A 6,016-nucleotide genomic window follows, 5' to 3' on the forward strand; every position below is an offset into this window, starting at 1 on the left:
TTGTTAAAAATAGTTTGTGATGTTGTAAACAGATTATGCTAACATACTCCAATAATAACACTGGCCTATCTAAATGAGATAATTTATCAGTGGAAACATTTGAATGGTTGCTGCGGCAGATTACAGAAAATCAACGTCATTTGTGGCTTCTCACTGGGCACACTGTCATTTCAATGAAATGACGTTGAACCACCGAGAAATAAACATTGAATTGACTTCTGTTCCCAGTGGGTTCTGACTCACTGTGTAAGGGCATGTCCCAAATGGAACCCTATTCCCTATATTGTGCACTACGTTTGACCAGGGCCCATAGTCAAAAGTAGTCATCTGCAAATAAGAAATGGGGTGCTATTTTGGGAATGAACCAAAATATCAGCAAGTCTCAGCAACTTTGACAAGGACAGAGAGAGTTCTAGTATCTAGTAATGGACCAGAACCTGTCCTAGTTCTAGTACTGTAATGGACCAGAGCCTGTCCTAGTTCTATTACTGTAATGGACCAGAACCTGTCCTAGTTCTATTACTGTAATGGACCAGAACCTGTCCTAGTTCTATTACTGTAATGGACCCTAACCTGTCCTAGTTCTAGTACTGTAATGGACCAGAACCTGTCCTAGTTATATTACTGTAATGGACCAGAACCTGTCCTAGTTCTATTACTGTAATGGACCAGAGCCTGTCCTAGTTCTATTACTGTAATGGACCAGAACCTGTCCTAGTTCTATTACTGTAATGGACCAGAGCCTGTCCTAGTTCTATTACTGTAATGGACCAGAACCTGTCCTAGTTCTAGTACTGTAACGGACCATAACCTCTCCTAGTTCTATTACTGTAATGGACCAGAACCTGTCCTAGTTCTATTACTGTAATGGACCAGAACCTGTCCTAGTTCTAGTACTGTAATGGACCATAACCTGTCCTAGTTCTATTACTGTAATGGACCAGAGCCTGTCCTAGTTCTATTACTGTAATGGACCAGAACCTGTCCTAGTTCTATTACTGTAATGGACCAGAACCTGTCCTAGTTCTATTACTGTAATGGACCAGAGCCTGTCCTAGTTCTATTACTGTAATGGACCAGAACCTGTCCTAGTTCTATTACTGTAATGGACCAGAGCCTGTCCTAGTTCTATTACTGTAATGGACCAGAACCTGTCCTAGTTCTAGTACTGTAATGGACCAGAACCTGTCCTAGTTCTATTACTGTAATGGACCATAACCTGTCCTAGTTCTATTACTGTAATGGACCAGAACCTGTCCTAGTTCTAGTACTGTAATGGACCATAACCTGTCCTAGTTCTATTACTGTAATGGACCAGAACCTGTCCTAGTTCTATTACTGTAATGGACCAGAACCTGTCCTAGTTCTATTACTGTAATGGACCAGAGCCTGTCCTAGTTCTAGTACTGTAATGGACCAGAACCTGTCCTAGTTCTATTACTGTAATGGACCAGAACCTGTCCTAGTTCTAGTACTGTAATGGACCAGAGCCTGTCCTAGTTCTATTACTGTAGTGGACCAGAACCTGTCCTAGTTCTAGTACTGTAATGGACCAGAGCCTGTCCTAGTTCTATCACTGCAATGGACCAGAACCTGTCCTAGTTCTAGTAATGTAATGGACCAGAACCTGTCCTAGTTTTAGTACTGTAATGGACCAGAACCTGACCTAGTTCTATTACTGTAATGGACCAGAACCTGTCCTAGTTCTAGTACTGTAATGGACCATAACCTGTCCTAGTTCTAGTACTGTAATGGACCAGAGCCTGTCCTAGTTCTAGTACTGTAATGGACCATAACCTGTCCTAGTTCTAGTAATGTAATGGACCAGAACCTGTCCTAGTTCTAGTACTGTAATGGACCAGAACCTGTCCTAGTTCTAGTACTGTAATGGACCATAACCTGTCCTAGTTCTATTACTGTAATGGACCAGAGCCTGTCCTAGTTCTATTACTGTAATGGACCAGAACCTGTCCTAGTTCTAGTACTGTAATGGACCAGAGCCTGTCCTAGTTCTATTGCTGTAGTGGACCAGAGCCTGTCCTAGTTCTAGTACTGTAATGGACCAGAACCTGTCCTAGTTCTAGTACTGTAATGGACCAGAACCTGTTTTAGTTCTAGTACTGTAATGGACTAGAACCTGTCCTAGTTCTTGTACTGTAATGGACCAGAACCTGTCCTAGTTCTATTACTGTAGTGGACCATAACCTGTCCTAGTTCTATTACTGTAATGGACCAGAACCTTTCCTAGTTCTATTACTGTAATGGACCATAACCTGTCCTAGTTCTATTACTGTAATGGACCAGAACCTGTCCTAGTTCTATTACTGTAATGGACCATAACCTGTCCTAGTTCTATTACTGTAATGGACCAGAACCTGTCCTAGTTCTATTACTGTAATGGACCAGAACCTGTCCTAGTTCTGTAATGGACCAGAGCTTGTCCTAGTTCTATTACTGTAATGGACCAGAACCTGTCCTAGTTCTATTACTGTAATGGACCAGAGCTTGTCCCAGTTCTATTACTGTAATGGACCAGAACCTGTCCCAGTTCTATTACTGTAATGGACCATAACCTGTCCTAGTTTTAGTACTGTAATGGACCAGAACCTGTCCTAGTTCTAGTACTGTAACGGACCATAACCTGTCCTAGTTCTATTACTGTAATGGACCAGAACCTGTCCTAGTTCTAGTACTGTAATGGACCAGAACCTGTCCTAGTTTTAGTACTGTAATGGACCAGAACCTGTCCTAGTTCTAGTACTGTAATGGACCATAACCTGTCCTAGTTCTAATACTGTAATGGACCAGAACCTGTCCTAGTTCTAGTACTGTAATGGACCAGAACCTGTCCTAGTTCTAGTAATGTAATGGACCAGAACCTGTCCTAGTTCTATTACTGTAATGGACCAGAACCTGTCCTAGTTCTAGTACTGTAATGGACCAGAGCCTGTCCTAGTTCTAGTACTGTAATGGACCAGAACCTGTCCTAGTTCTATTACTGTAATGGACCAGAACCTGTCCTAGTTATATTACTGTAATGGACCAGAACCTGTCCTAGTTCTATTACTGTAATGGACCAGAACCTGTCCTAGTTATATTACTGTAATGGACCAGAACCTGTCCTAGTTCTAGTACTGTAATGGACCATAACCTGTCCTAGTTCTATTACTGTAATGGACCAGAGCCTGTCCTAGTTCTATTGCTGTAGTGGACCAGAGCCTGTCCTAGTTCTAGTACTGTAATGGACCAGAACCTGTCCTAGTTCTAGTACTGTAATGGACCAGAACCTGTTTTAGTTCTAGTAGTGTAATGGACCAGAACCTGTTTTAGTTCTAGTACTGTAATGGACCAGAACCTGTTTTAGTTCTAGTACTGTAATGGACTAGAACCTGTCCTAGTTCTTGTACTGTAATGGACCAGAACCTGTCCTAGTTCTATTACTGTAATGGACCAGAACCTGTCCTAGTTCTATTACTGTAATGGACCAGAGCCTGTCCTAGTTCTATTACTGTAATGGACCAGAACCTGTCCTAGTTCTATTACTGTAATGGACCAGAACCTGTCCTAGTTCTATTACTGTAGTGGACCAGAACCTGTCCTAGTTCTATTACTGTAATGGACCAGAGCCTGTCCTAGTTCTATTACTGTAATGGACCAGAGCCTGTCCTAGTTCTATTACTGTAATGGACCAGAACCTGTCCTAGTTCTAGTAATGTAATGGACCAGAACCTGTCCTAGTTTTAGTACTGTAATGGACCAGAACCTGTTTTAGTTCTAGTACTGTAATGGACCAGAACCTGTCCTAGTTCTATTACTGTAATGGACCAGAGCCTGTCCTAGTTCTATTACTGTAATGGACCAGAACCTGTCCTAGTTCTAGTACTGTAATGGACCAGAACCTGTCCTAGTTCTAGTACTGTAATGGACCAGAAGCTGTCCTATACTCTTCCTCCTATATTCTTCTGTCTTCTGTCATAAAGTATGTTCTGATATTTCCTGCTGTGTGGTGAGGTGTTATAAAGTCTCTGTTGACGGTGTTATCAAATACTGTTAGTGTTGGTGTTTGTTATGTTCCAGGAGAAAAAGCCACAGAGGTCGACCACACACACACACACACACACACACACACACACACACACACACACACACACACACACACACACACACACACACACACACACACACACACACACACACACAAACTAGGACACAAACTAGGACACACACAGACACACACACTCTCTCACACACACACACACAAACACACACACAAAATCGCATGCATGTACACATCCCTTCTCCCTCCCTCTTTCTCTCTCCCCTCCACCTCTCTCTCTGTTTCTCTCTCTCTCTCTCTCTCTCTCTGTCTCTCTCTCTCTAAGCATCTTTTCATCTCACCCACAGTGCATTGGGCCTGTAACTGTATCCTCAGTGAGCGTGTGCAGGCCTTCCTGTTACCCTCTATCACCACTGCCATGAAAACAAGTGAGTGTTCATGTTATGGGAGTACACAGGCCTCCACACATTACTGAAGGTATGATTCAACAGATCTCCTTCATTATTCACCACTGTTTAGTCTGATTATCTGTACATATCAATGGAAATGTTTAGTCTGTAATGTAAATGTTTAGTATGGAATATCTGTACATGTAAATGTTTAGTCTGTAATATCTGTACATATCAATGTAAATGTTTAGTCTGTAATATCTGTACATATCAATGTAAATGTTTAGTCTGAATATCTGGACATATCAATGTAAATGTTTAGTCTGAATATCTGTACATACCAATGTAAATGTTTAGTCTGTAATATCTGTACATATCAATGTAAATGTTTAGTCTGAATATCTGGACATATCAATGTAAATGTTTAGTCTGGAATATCTGTACATACCAATGTAAATGTTTAGTCTGAATATCTGTACATATCAATGTAAATGTTTAGTCTGAATATCTGTACATATCAATGTAAATGTTTAGTCTGAATATCTGTACATATCAATGTAAATGTTTAGTCTGAATATCTGTACATATCAATGTAAATGTTTAGTCTGAATATCTGTACATATCAATGTAAATGTTTAGTCTGGAATATCTGTACATATCCTTGTAAATGTTTAGTCTGTAATGTAAATGTTTAGTATGGAATATCTGTACATATCAATGTAAATGTTTAGTCTGGAATATCTATACATATCAATGTACATTTTTAGTCTGGAATATCTGTACATATCAATGTAAATGTTTAGTCTGTAATGTAAATGTTTAGTATGTAATATCTGTACATATCAATGTAAATGTTTAGTATGTAATGTAAATGTTTAGTATGTAATATCTGTACATATCAATGTAAATGTTTAGTATGTAATGTAAATGTTTAGTATGTAATGTAAATGTTTAGTATGTAATATCTGTACATATCAATGTAAATGTTTAGTATGTAATGTAAATGTTTAGTATTTAATGTCAATGTAAATGTTTTGTCTGTAAGATATATAAATATCAATATAAATGTTTAGTATGTAATATATATATATATAAATATCAATATAAACATCAGCATGTAAGGTAGGACCTATAGTTCTATTGGATGTGTTCTGTAGAGAGAGGAGGACTGGGAGTAAAGGGAGGAGGGAGAGAGAGGTGAGGAGAGGGGAAAAGAGGGGGTGGGAAAGAGAGAGAAAGGTGGAGAAAGGGAGAGCTAGGGAGAGAAAGAAAGAGGGAATGAGAGAGAGAGGGAGGGCAGGGGTGGAGAGAGAAAGATAGAGCTAATGAGAGAGAGGGAGTGAGAGAAAGAGGGAGAAGGGGGAGAGAGAAAGAGAGAGAGAGAGAGGAGAGAGAGAGAGACAGAGAGAGAGAGACAGGGGGAGAGAGGGAGACAGCGAGAGAGAGATGGAGATAGACAGAGAGCGAGAGAGAGAGATAGAGGGAGACAGCGAGATAGGTAGAGGGAGAGAGGGAGAGAGAGAGAGAGACAGACAGAGAGCGAGAGAGAGAGAGAGAGATAGAGGGAGAG

The 6,016-nt window shown here is 40.3% G+C and overlaps 1 protein-coding gene across 3 annotated transcripts in view; it reads left to right on the forward strand.

Moving 5' to 3' along the window:
• The first annotated feature begins 5,713 nt into the window (after positions 1 to 5,713).
• Positions 5,714 to 6,016, forward strand: part of LOC106592746 (tumor necrosis factor ligand superfamily member 14) — an 8,046-nt gene continuing 7,743 nt past the window's right edge. For all 3 annotated transcript variants that reach the window (XM_045709899.2, XM_045709900.2, XM_045709901.2), the window contains exon 1: positions 5,714 to 6,016. This exon is cut by the window's right edge. The gene's annotated coding sequence lies outside the window, so the exon portion shown is untranslated.

Source organism: Salmo salar, chromosome 02, assembly GCF_965601325.2.
Source record: "Salmo salar chromosome 02, fSalSal1, whole genome shotgun sequence".
NCBI lineage: Eukaryota > Metazoa > Chordata > Actinopteri > Salmoniformes > Salmonidae > Salmo > Salmo salar.